This window comes from Cupressus sempervirens, chromosome 9, assembly GCF_028749045.1.
Source record: "Cupressus sempervirens isolate cs-2001-9-10 chromosome 9, ASM2874904v1, whole genome shotgun sequence".
Lineage (NCBI taxonomy): Eukaryota > Viridiplantae > Streptophyta > Pinopsida > Cupressales > Cupressaceae > Cupressus > Cupressus sempervirens.
In genome coordinates, this window is record NC_143126.1 from 641,507,353 (window position 1) to 641,520,890 (window position 13,538).

Consider the following 13,538-nt stretch of genomic DNA (forward strand, 5'->3'; position numbering starts at 1 on the left):
GTTGATGATGATGATGTGTATAACCTTAGACATCAATATGAATAGTATGGAAAAGAGATAACTACTTAAGATTTACAAAACATTGGAATGAAAGATAAGGCATTTCTTTTGTTTACAAAGTAATTACTTGACCAATTAGGGACAACATCCTAGATGCTTACTCTAAGTTGGGAAAGTTTATTTTGGTCATAGTAAACCTAGTGGCAATTTGTGAAAAGGCATGGTATTTATGCAAAGGTATCTTACGGAGTTATTTGCAAGTTATGTGTGAAAGTTATAAATGAGAAGTTTTGTATCATATGCAGAAGTGATTGTTTTGATAACTTGGTCTGGTAATTTGAGATCAAGCTAAATTCAAAGATTGGTTGAAAGAAGTTACAACATCTATACTTTTGTATTCAAGGAACTTGGAAGATAGATTAATTGTTTCGACTGTGAGCTCTTCTTGTAATTGAAAGTGCATGTTTGGGCAATGAGCTCTTCTTGCATCCATTTTACCATAGCTCCTAATAGTGTCAAAATCTCCTAACAGGAATTCAAAGTCTCCTAATAGGGACTCTTATGTACTAAATATTTTTATAGACTCCTAATAGGGTCCATTCCTTTTATATATATATATATGTTTATTTATCATGTACAAAAATGATTAAAGCTATTTTCCCCTTGATATTTTCTTTCCAAGGATAGTCTTGTGGGAAAAGGGATGACTAGTACCAAAATCAGAGGGAGTTTGACATTGTATTAGAGGAAACATTGAATGAGGAGCATTGAAGATTGATATTTAGAGAGAGTTCAAAAGTCCACATGTGTGATTGTATGGGCCTACCCCTGTGTAACTCATGAGAAAGTGATGACTTCCATATGATGTCACTTGTGTTTGTAGAAGTTATTGTAACTTGAAAATCCTACAATAATGTGTATTTTGAGATCAAAAAATTGAGTATATGGTGAATGTCTTGCATCTCAACATTGTAGAAGGCCATTACTTAAAAAGTATTTCATGAATATCATTGTTATTCTAGGAGGACAATAATCTTGATATCAGATGTGATATCAAACCTTAATTTGAGTACACCAAACACATGGGGAATATTGACATTACCCAAAATTGTTAATAGAATTAGAGAAACCCTTGGTGATAAGATTCATGATGGATAGGGAGTGTGCATAGGGGAAGGAGTAAACTTGTCACATTGGGGAAAAAGAATCCCAATATGGATTTTAAGATCTGAGGTAGTCCCAAGCTAAGTGTGTCCAAACTTGAGCAGCAGTAAACCTTCCATCCATAATGAAATTAAACATGTTCCTAGTAGGTAGGGAGTGTCCATAGGGGAAGGAGTAAATCAATTGCATTGGGGTAAAAGAAAATCCCAATATGGATAAAGATCTAAGGGAGCCTCAAGCTGAGCATGGCCAACCTCGAGAAGTAGTAAATCTACTCTCCACATCAAAATTAAGCATGTTCCTAGTGGGTAGGGAGTGTGCATTGGGGGGCGGGGGGGGGGGGGGGGGGGGGGGGGGGGTAAATTGGTCACATTGGGGTAAGAGAATTCCAATATGGATTAAAAATATGAGGGAGCCCCAAGCTGAGCATGTCCAAACTCGAGCAGTAGTAAATCTACCATCCACTATGGAATTATATACCCTATTATAGTACCAACTGTATGTAATAGTTATTAAAAATGTGCATTTTAAAGAAATTTTAACTTCGAGACAAGGGAAAGGAGTGCTACATTCATGATCAAAGTGTTAAAACATTTCCTTACCTTTTCTTGTTTCAAATTGTAAGCAGGATTATAACATGTATACTATGTGTCTACATCATGTCTTCATGCATTAATATGTTTTCTTTGAGTCTTCTTCATGTCTTCATGCATTCATTTCTCTACCTTGTGTTTGCATCACATTTTCAAGAATTAATGTTTCTACTTTGTGTCTTCATTCATATGTTCTTTCATTGGTTACTAACATGTGAACTTTGCAAGTACTTAACACATATGCAGGGAAAAGAATGAATTTGAGTTATAAATTGCTTGAGGACAAGGAAGTTTGAGAGATGAGGACTATGATGTTCCCATTGCTAAGATCCATATAATTAAATAAATAATAATAATATAAGATGAATAATGGTATAGTATATTAATATGGCAATTGAATATCATATTAAGTGATAAAATATAACATTCAGATTAATAATGTAAAAACATAAACTAGATAGATTATGTATTATATGTGTTGGTGTTTGAAAATGCTATAGGTTTCCAATTACCCCAATGAGAATATGGTATATCTAGGGGTAGCTAATTCCCATCCTTAACATATCATTTCAGACACTAGGCCAATGTTAAGGCTTGACCCTTCTTCTACTTCAGGCTCTAGAAAACCTAGGTGGGTGGAACTCAGATTCAATCAATATGGTACCAGTGCAAAAACATACTCTTGAATCTATCAAAGTAGATTTAACCCTTATGTCTCCTAATAACTCATACAATAACACAAATCTACAATAGCTAAATGGAAATCTATGAAATTCATAAGATGAGTGAGGGTAGTCTATTCTAGCTCTTCAACATAAAATGTAAAGATAATTTGAATTTGATTTGATTTTATATGGGTGGGGAAAGTGGATGAAAACCATGTGTGGAAAAAAAATTAATGATCTTGTAGGTGATCAATGTCTAATCCATTGGAAAAATTCATAAATCTCCCTTATGAATTTTGGATATCCTAGACACATATCATATGCCAAGACTCCAGATCTATCCATTTGCCTTGTAAATTGGATATCCATGTTCAATCTAAATCTCATTCTTACCTGATATCATCATCAATAAACCTACAACCCTATTGATTTCCCTAAAGCATTTACATAATTCCTTGAATTACAAGTAACAATGAAGCAACATACAACCTTAAGGGACTACAACTATGATCTAGGCTCTTCGTTCAAAGATCATAAAACATCACAGCTTATTGAGAAAGCAGACAAGATTTAAATTGAAACTCAACAATTTTTATTCTTTGTATTGATTTCTTTGAAATAATACATGAAAAAAAATGCATAAAATTGACTCACAAGATACCTAATAAACCAGACTATACAATGAACACATGTTATCATACAAGAGAGAAAATGACAGGAATGAGAAACTAATGGGATGGGAAGGGGGTATCATAGCCAAAGCAAAGCTTCATGGCCTGGAAATAGCACATCCCAAATCTTCCACTTAGACTTCATCAATTCCAGAGCCAATTCTACTAAATGTCTTCATTCCAGAGAAACTTTCCAATATTTTCCAACCCTTACAATGGATGAAAGAAAGAAAGATAAAGGAGGACAGAATTCCCAAATCTGATGTGAGATTGACATGTGTCAAATTGAAAAACCTCCTAGTAGTGTGAAAAACATCTCTCTAATCTCTCCCCTCAACTGCCAGATCAAATCCTCATCATTTGGCTTCCCAAAAGCAAGAAATATCTTAGATATGTGATTGAAAATCATAACTGATTTTGATGCCAAAATGAACTCAACGCAAAAGTGAAAATCAATTAAATGGCCTCTAGAATGCAAGAAAAATTTTTAAGGTAAATTTTCTCCACATTTAGACTTCAAAAAGCCTTTACATCTGCCCTCTAACCACTTTGATGTTCAATGGCAAAATTTTCCCATTCTACTAAGAATGCCCTAGAAATCACAAGTCTATGTATAAACTGAACTAGTGAGCACCTGTGCAAAAACTGACCTCAGAAATAGATAGCTTGTCTCTTCCTAGTTATGATGATATATTAGAGTGCCCATTTTGGTTAAAAATGCCCCTATTATGCCCCTCTAAAGTTCAGGGTCCTTCTCATGGCTTTCATAGCATTTGTACAAATATTTTACCCTTTATAAATTTTGAACTATGTAATAATCTTCAACTTTATTTAAAATGAACTACACCTAATTTTCAGGGAAGATGTTTAAAATAACATTTTAAAATCATTTTTTTTCCTTTATCTTCCATTTTGGGTCAACCCTGTTTGATCGAGGTGCCACATGTTGTCACATAATTGGCTCTTTTCTTGCACAATTGTTAGACCCCTCCAACTAGGTGCCACATGTCAGCATCTATTTCATCCTTTGTTCTTCCAAGTTAGCATACCATGTCATTATGCCACATCATTAGTCACTATGTCACTATCCTAGTCAACATCTGTCACATCATCAGCGATATAGTGACATTACAACACGTGTCATTCACTGCCATGTCAACACCTCAGGAAGCATGCCATGTTAGAAACCTCTACCACATGTCACCATCAGACTCATCCACCTCACCACCATATCACTACCATGTGTGAATATCTCATTAGGTCATTATATCACTATGTTATCTTTCGAGCAACTTTGTCTTCGTGACATAGCGACATCTGTTAGATCTACCATGTGGCATGATCTGGTGCATTATTGAGATCTGCTCACCATGGTGCCACTTGTCCTTCTGCAATTTGTCATCAAACTACCACATCACCACCACATGTTCTACCAAATCATCCAAGTGGGATCCATGTTCTCTACTAGTTTTCAAGGTTTTTCGAGCCGGATTTGTAATTTTCTGGCAAGTTGCGATATCACTTGTTGGAAAATCTTGCTTCTTTTTGGTGGCAACATGGAAACCATTGTAAATCCTCCCTTTTTTGGTGACTTTCTTGGTGATGTAATTTTTTTGGTGATCTTCTTCATTTTGCATGCTTGTCCAAAATTACCCCAAGAGACCTACTAGCTGACATCCACATCTGGGGCCTACCACGAAGCTATTCCCTTCCAAAATGCACCTTTTCTTTAAGACATTATGATGTATGAGTGGAATCATATTTAAACACATAAAATACCCATGTTTCCACCAATGTCGGATAAAAAGAAAAATGCCCTTCTCCATTTCTCATCCCTAATAGGGCTTTCACACCACTTCTCTAGACTGTTGTGGTGTGGTCTTCTTCCTTTTGGACATGGCAACCCTCTTTTTTTACATAGGCTCTATGTGAGGCTCCTCTGTTTTTGTCTATGAACCACTATCTACTGATACCGCTTCCCTGCAATCATGTGGGCTGCCCTTTATGCGTGGGTTTGTTGATCTTCCCCTTTGATTTGTTGAGATCATCAACTCCCCCTCTTGCCATAGCTTAGTGACCCCTTTCCTCCATGTGGCAATCGCTTTCATAATGTGGAGCTCTCCTTTTTTGCATGGAGCCTTATGTTCCTATCATTCTTGACTAAAATATATCAATTACAAAAGCCTTAGGTACGGACAAAATAATAATTCATACAGAATTTGTATTCATTCCTTGAAGAAATAATTTGATAAACGCTTGAACAATGTTGAACAAGCATCTAAAATATATACTGCAGATGTATTCTCCCCACCTCATTCTTTAATATTTCTCATACTCTTTAGCATAGTTGAATTGTTCAATACTTTATTGGAGGGATCAATTTCTTCAAAGGAAAAAGTATGTACACTTTCATGTACTTTGACTACAGTCTACTTGGTGTCAAGGTTCCTCTATTTGCACTATGGATTCTCTTAACATAGTGTTGCCCAATGTTTTAACCTACTCCCTAATCTTTCAAACTCCTTGTTCTTCCATGCGTAGGCTACTTAATTCGTGTTCTCTACTTCAAAACATTGGCGTCTTCCTTGTCTTCAATGGCTTCCTCTATTCTATATGCTACCTTTCTACCTTGCTTGGTGTTGGGTGTCCCCTGACTAATGTCTACTCCAAATTCCTTTGCACATAGCATTTTTATCAACAACTTGTAAGAAAAGCTAGTCCAGAACATATCCAGATGATAACATTTTCATGTAAAGATTCATACCCTCATTGACTCTTCCATGCTTGGAGAACAACCTAAAAATAATAATTATATGTTGTCACAGTGGGAAGGTAGCCTCTTTCCATCATCATTTGAAGTACTTTACTTGCACTAAACAAATTCTCTTATTTGCACAGTCCCTTCACTAGTGAGTTATATGTTGAAATAATTGGCCTATAGGCAAATGCATTCATTTCATCCAACATCAAATATGCATCTTGGGGTCTCCCAGCCTCTGTAAGAGCATCAACAATGGAGTTGTATGTGATAAAATTAGGATTACAACCCTTTTCCTTCATGGTTTCCAGCAATTTGAGAGCATCTTCAATCCTTCCTATCTTACAGTAGCCATCAATAAGAGTATTATATGTCACAACACTTGGAAGAATACTGAGGGATACCATTTGATTAAAAAAAATTTGTGCCTCTTCAAGCCTCCTAATTCTACACCAACCATTAATGAGAATATTATATGTTACCATGGAAACTTCCAACTCAAATCTCATCTCCTCAAAATACAATGTGGCAGCACCCATTTTCCCTTCCTTAGAGAGAGCATCTAGTAGAATATTGAACATTTCCAAGTTGGATTTGAAGCCAAACTTTCCCACCCTCTCAAAAGTATAGATGGCAGCTTTGACCATTCCAACCCTGGCATCTTATCAATCTGACAAAATTAGTCAAGGCCCCAAAGTGGGTTTGGCTAAAAAAAAATTCGTTTTTGAACAATTGAACTGCAAAAAATGACTCATTCACCCTCTGGCACTAATTTGAAACAAGTTTGACCATTGAAAGTGAATTTGAAGCTCATTTTACATCTTTTTGCAAACTGTCAATTTTGCATCAGGAGGTCTTTTGATTAGCCTTAAAAACTAAACAAAACACCTAACTGGACTCTGAAACCAAACATGTTGATTCTCTATTATGAATATTCTTACCCCATCAAATCTCGTCTCATGAAGAATTCCCAATCAAAATATATTGACCGTCAAATTTGCGCTCTCAGAACTGCCTGCAAGAAAACATGTCAGAAAACAACAAATCACATTTGGATTTGGCTTTGAAAACTGGGCAAACTGACACTTGGGAGAATGAAAATTGGGGTGTTGGTTCACTGTCACAAAGAGAGTATGAGTCTATGATTCGGGCTTATGATGAGTAACTAGATGCAAATGGAATGTGGTCAAAGTGGGCTATTTAGAATTTGCAGACTGGAAACACTGACAAAAAGCATTTTTTGCAAATGGAATTGACCTGGACAAGTGTGCAGATGGATTTGTCAAGATTTAAAAATTGGCACACTGAAAAAATTATGGAAGAAAAATGCAATGGTACAACCCATTCGACTTCACCTATCATGGATCTCAAGATATGACATCATGAACAAGGGTACTAACAAATCTGCCTTTCTTGACACTAGTAAAAAGTTAGAAATTACATTTGGAATCAATTTTGAAAATTGATCAAACAGATTTGTCAAAAGCTCAAAATTGAAACATAGTAAGTCTCTAACCTCTAAAATGCAACACAAAAGTAATTTCATCATTTTAGTCAACTAGGTCAAAATTATAACAAGTCAAATAGGGCTTCCCAGAATTTAGAACAAATCACATCAGCATGACATCAGTAAATGACCAACTTTGAGGGATTCAAAACCTAGTCAAATGGACTCAAAATGATTCAAAATCTGAAAAATAGGCTCTTAGATATGGACACTAGACATTCCCAAAGCAATGAGTCGTGAAACATAATTGGGTGTGAGATATTCAATTGCAAACATGGCCTCCTGTCACCATTTGACACTAAGGTAAAAATGCAAATTTGACAATTGCTCAAAACAAGACTTCACGAAATGGCTCAGAATGATAATTTAACTTCATGAAACATATAGATGCACTAAAAGCAAGTGTTAGAAACATTAAACACCTCTTATGCCTCAAACGAATGGCCAAGTACACATGCATTTAAAGTGCTTATAGGGCTTAATTTCTTCAATGATACTCAAAATCGAGGCTACAATTTTGAGCGCCAACAATATGTATTAGTATTAATATTAATATAAGAAATATAATTTATATTAATAATATAATATATAATTAATATATTTATATTATTAATATAATATAATTAATATTAATTATGAGAGTACATGACCCTTAGAATGCATATGTATATAGAAAATTAAATATTGAGAATGGAATCATCAAATAGAAATATTGCAAAGACATACAAATTAAAAAAAGGGGTAGATAAAGGAATGACTAGAAGGGGTCATTACATTCTGCTGACCTTATTCATGAGGTTACTTGTCTTAGCAAACAAGGTAGTGTACCCATTGGTGAGAAATTAGTCAAGTAGAAAGTTGAACTCAATACTAAAGCAGTTTATAATGGTAAGGCAATGGTGATCAACACCATTAAGTAGTTTAGGATGTGATATTCTTGAGTAGAATCATTGCATATTTTATTCGTGCAAGTTCTAAGAGTGATGAGTTACTAGAATGCTTTAGTTATGCAGCCTACAAGATTTGTATTGTGAAAGAACAAGTAAATTTGAGTGATATTTTGAGAGTACAACTCCTTGAGAATCTGAAGAAGATTGAGAGAACTAAGAATGGTATATTTAGATTTCAGTCACTATTCAATCATATTTTATTTCATGAACTTAAAAGATTTCAATTTCTATCAGTTATAGAGATTATGAGTATTCAAAGATGTATTATGGATAAGATAACAAATGTATGCAAAAGGCATCCTATAGATAAAATCTTGGATATTGGCAATATGATTATGAGAACATTCCAGAATGAAATAAAACAAAGATTCAGAATTGCACTAGCAATTTTTGATAGATTTAAGGATGACATATGTTTTATGATAGATACAGACCTAACTTATATTGAAGCAATAGAACCAAGGGAAACATTTCTTGAACTCTTAGGTTATGAATTGAGTGATGATATAGCTTTTGGTTATATTGATCTATTGTTGAACTCTGGACAGGACAAACCTCATATAGATTTGGAACATATGGATAGATAACTTAGTTAGCTTACTAGGCATCTTTAGAAAAAGCATCCCATAAGAAGGTTGAGGCTATGATGAAGAAAGCATGGATTGAGGCCTGTATGACAAAAAGAGAATCAGTTAGACAAATAATCTTTAGACTAAAATAAACTAATGAGTAGGGTGTGATGTATGTGCCACCTCTATCAATTGGTCAAGCATCAAATGTATCCATCATAGTGACTCCCATAGAGAAAAGCATCCCATATGCTATTGTATCAACCAAGCAACCTAATGAAACCAAAAGGAAGTCTAAAAGGTTAGTAGAAGTTGAGACACACAACTCAAAAAGAGTCAAGAAACAAGCTACTAGACCTGAGAAAAGAAAGAAAACATTGTTAACAATTGTAGATTCTAGTGAGGAAGAAGAAGAGGAACAAGAAGTTAAACAACCAGAAAAGGTTATTACTTCTAAATAGCCAATAGGTAAAACAAGGAAACCATGGAAATCAACAATAGAAAAGATCAACACAACAACTCCCAATGAGGGGAACTTTGTGCAAATGAACAAGTTTTATGTTTTGTATAATGATATTGAGAAATAACAGTTTAATATCTCTACTATGAGATATATGACTCTTAACAATTTGAAACTTGAAGACATTGAAGGCATTGTGAATAAGAAATTCTATGATAGACTTATAGCAAAGAAGGCACCAGTTCATGAAGAAGACATGAAACTTGAGAAATCCATGATACAAACTATGTGCAGAATTGTTGATGAAGAAGAAATCAGGAAATTGATAAACAATCTAGCTCCTTACTTATGAAGTAAGATGAGGCCATTTCTGTTCATGGGAGGTCAAAAGAATATCATAAGAAGTGAAATAGTTGAATCCATCAACAAGATGATGTTTGAATTAAAGGAAGCACCTACCACTATAGAGAAAACTGTGGCAGTGCCAATAAGTGGTGATACAATGCAAATTGATCAAAAAAATATTACTATTAATATTGAAGATAATCCTTTTGTAAGTTGTGATTATCCAAAGTCCCATTCCAAAAACATTCTAGATCAATTAAAACTAATTGAAGAGGAGAAAAGGTAGTTAGAAGAGGAAAATAAAAAGGTTGAAGAATCCAAGTTGAAGTTGCTTGAGGAGAAGAAGAAGTAGGAAGAAGAAAAGAAAAGGAAGGAAAAAGAGGAGAAGGAAGAAAAAGAGAGAAAAACAAGGGAGGCAGCAGAGAAAAAACAAAAGGAATATGAGACTAAAGCATCTAGCTTATCTACTCCACTATCTCTTGCCAACCTTGTAGGTGATAATGATGATCAATTTGACTTGATCTCATCTTTGACCAAGTTGATTGAGAAGAACATGAAAGTCAAGAGTCTACAAAGGATATTAATGGAGGTGACTGACAGATTGCATAGAAATCTGGTAGCCAAACATATAGAAGCAGACCCTGAATAGAGAGCCAAAGCAATAGTAAAATCTTTTCATGATGATTTTATAGATTTATTAAGTTTTGTAGAGTCTAAGGCTCAAATCTCTCATGATGCTAATCTTTTTAGCACTTTTTGTTAAAACAAAAAAAATGATTTGTTGAATCTTGATACTTATATCAAGGAAGTCTAAAGAAGTCAACAAGAAGGCAAGCTACTATACATAAAATGTACCTTATCTCATAGGTTGACTAAATATTTGGACAATAAGATGAAAGGGAAGTTAAGTGAGCTAGAAGCTCTAACAAGTCGGTTACAACAACCCTCTAGCAAAGTTGATGATTTTAAAGAACAAGTTGCTAGTATTCACATTGACATCAAGAAACTACAACTTGAAAAAGAGAAAATTTGGAGAAGATTGTCAGATTTTAGAGAATCTATAGCTTTGAAACTATCAACCATTGAGAGACAATTAGAGGAATGTGTTAAAGTAAAGGAGACTTATTCCAATTTCATATATTCTAAACTTAATGTAGTTTTGATTGCATCAAGGACACATGGGAGAAAGGTGTTGGAAATGATTGAAATGATCATAAGAAAAGTTGCTAGCATAATATATGGAACTGGTAAAGAATGTCCTCAATCATTGTTTTGTCATTGATGTCAAACTTGCTACTTGCAGGAATGACAATTGCTTTAGTGATCCAAATACTGTCAATTAGTTGATTGTCAAGGAGGAGGTAATCAATAAGATGTAACTAGAACACCTAGAGAAAGGTTGAAGTTATGATGTTGTAATGAAGTACAAAGATCAGCTAAGCCATTCATGAAAAAGTGTATTTGATGACATACTATAAGATACAAAGAATGGGCACCCTAAAACATATAAAAGATTTAAGGTTTTAGCTAAGTCTTTTGCAAAGCTCAACTAAGTTCATTAGAGAGAAGGAGTCAAGCAAGCTAGTAAGAGCTGAGCAAATTCCTAGTTAATGCTGAGTAAACTTTAGATACCGAGTAAAATTTAGATGCCAAGTAAACTTTAGATAATGAGTAAACTTTAGATGCCAAGTAAACTTCAAATGCCGAGTAAACTTCAGATGTCGAGTAGGTATAGGTGCTGAGTAACACAGAGGTGTCGAGCACCAACAACTCAATAATGCAGAGTTGCTGCATTATTTTGGAAATCGAAGATTCTCTAGATCTAAGCCGACAAGGTTGTTAGCTAGAAATTTATGAATTAAAAGGAAGATAAGAATGATGAGCTGGTGGCACACAACACCATGTAGAATGTTTTTAAGGATACAACTGGGAAAGTTTTTAGAAGAAAACAAGATATGGGGTAGATACATTGTATTCTACCTAATCCATTTTGAAACCCTAAAATTGGAGAGGGAGAATTGAGCAGCAAAGAAAAATTAGATTTCTATTTAAGAAGACATAAGTTAATGAAAAAAAGGAGAGAGAGAGGTGGTCAAGCATAAAAGCATAAAGTACTGAAGAAGGTGCTAAGGAGAAGAAAGCACATGAACTTTGTTTGGATAGACGACCACAAGGATGATTGCATTGGCAGAATGAGTAAGAAGACTCAAGGAGACGAAGCTTGAGAGGAAGACAAGTAGTCAAAGCTGGAGTGATTGAAGCCAAGCATAAGGATTGAATTGAAAATGATATTTGAAATTTGCAAAGTATGTTGTAAGTTATATCAGATCAAAAGGCCATTATCGTTACTTTCTAGCAATTGTAACAGTAAGTTTAAATCCTATGGACTTAGGTTGGTTTAATAGCCATAAGATAAATCCTTTAATAGGGTAACATTCCAAGTGAATGTTCTAAAGTCCTTTAACCAGGCCCATTCCTAACAATTTGGTGAAATCCTCTAATAGGGTCACATTTAACAATGTGTTGTAAGCCTTTAACAGGGCAGGCTTTTAACAGGGCATCACTTCAAAAGAGTGAGAATCAAGTAGCATGTTACTGGTGGTTTTTCCCAAATTGGGTTTCCACATAAATCATTGTGTCATGTGTTGATTTTGGATGTTTTATCTTTGCATATTGATTTACTATAACTTGCTTATATGATTGATTTAAGTTTGGATGGATGAAAAGTGTATGGATTCATTAAAAGTAGTAAAAATGTATTAATAGGGCATTTGGACCTTGGGTAACTGATTCATCCCCCCTTCAGTTATTCTAAAGAATTATAACAATTGGTATCAGAGCCTAACTGTTGATTCAGTCTAAAGGGACTACAAGCAAAAAAGATCAAAATACCAAAGAGAGAAGTTCCCAAGCTCAACAAAGACAACTTTTTTGCATGGAAAAGTTTGATGAAGCTACATCTTGGATCCATAGGAGATTATGCCCAAAATTCAATTGTCAGTAAACATGTAGATCCAATAGGTGCTCCTACTGTAGAAGACATGAAAAACAAGCAAGAACACAATCAGAGAATGCTGGAAATTGTCTTTGCACTCAGCTATGCTAAATTTGATGATATCAAAGGATGTGACACTGCATTCAAAATGTGGAAAGCCCTATCAGACATCTATGGAGGAGACCAAAATGTACAAAGAGAAAAAAGAGAAAGTCTCAGAGGAAAGTTTGATGACATGAAAATGGAAGAAAATGAGAATGTTGCTCAGTATGGTGCAAGAATACAGGAAGTGGTAAGTGCAATAAGATGCTTGAGTGGTCAACTGGATGAAGATACTATTAATAGTAAGTTCTTAAGAACCTTGCTCCCTATCTATGCTATTAGAGTATCAACAATACAAGAGCTAAGATGTATACTAGGAAATAATCTAAGTTTTGAAGGTATAATAGGTAGACTCACTGCATTTGAGTTATCTAACTTTGACAACTACAGACCTAAAAATGTTGAATCTGCTTTTAAGGCCAAGTTATCACTGAAAGATGTTGAACAGGTAAAATCAAAGAAAGGAAGAAAAATGAAGTATGTATCCAGTGATAGTAGCACTGATGAGGAAGATGTGGAACAATTGGAAGCATTGCTTGCTAAAAGATTTCATAGGGGAAAAGGAAAATTTAAAGGTAAGATGTCTATCATTTGTTTCAATTGCAATGAAGTAGGTCATATTGTTGCAAGGTGTCCACAGAAAAAGGATTCCAAGGAAGGCAACAAATACAAGAACAGAAGAGATGATGACAAGAGAGATTACAAAGAAAAAGGTAAGAAGTGTTATATTGTTGAAGAAAATTCTAATGACAATAATGA

The 13,538-nt window shown here is 34.6% G+C and overlaps 1 pseudogene; it reads right to left on the minus strand.

The window, feature by feature from the left end:
* Positions 1-5,653: 5,653 nt before the first annotated feature.
* Positions 5,654-6,498, minus strand: LOC149540368 (uncharacterized; annotated as a pseudogene).
* Between the last annotated feature and the right edge of the window lie 7,040 nt (positions 6,499-13,538).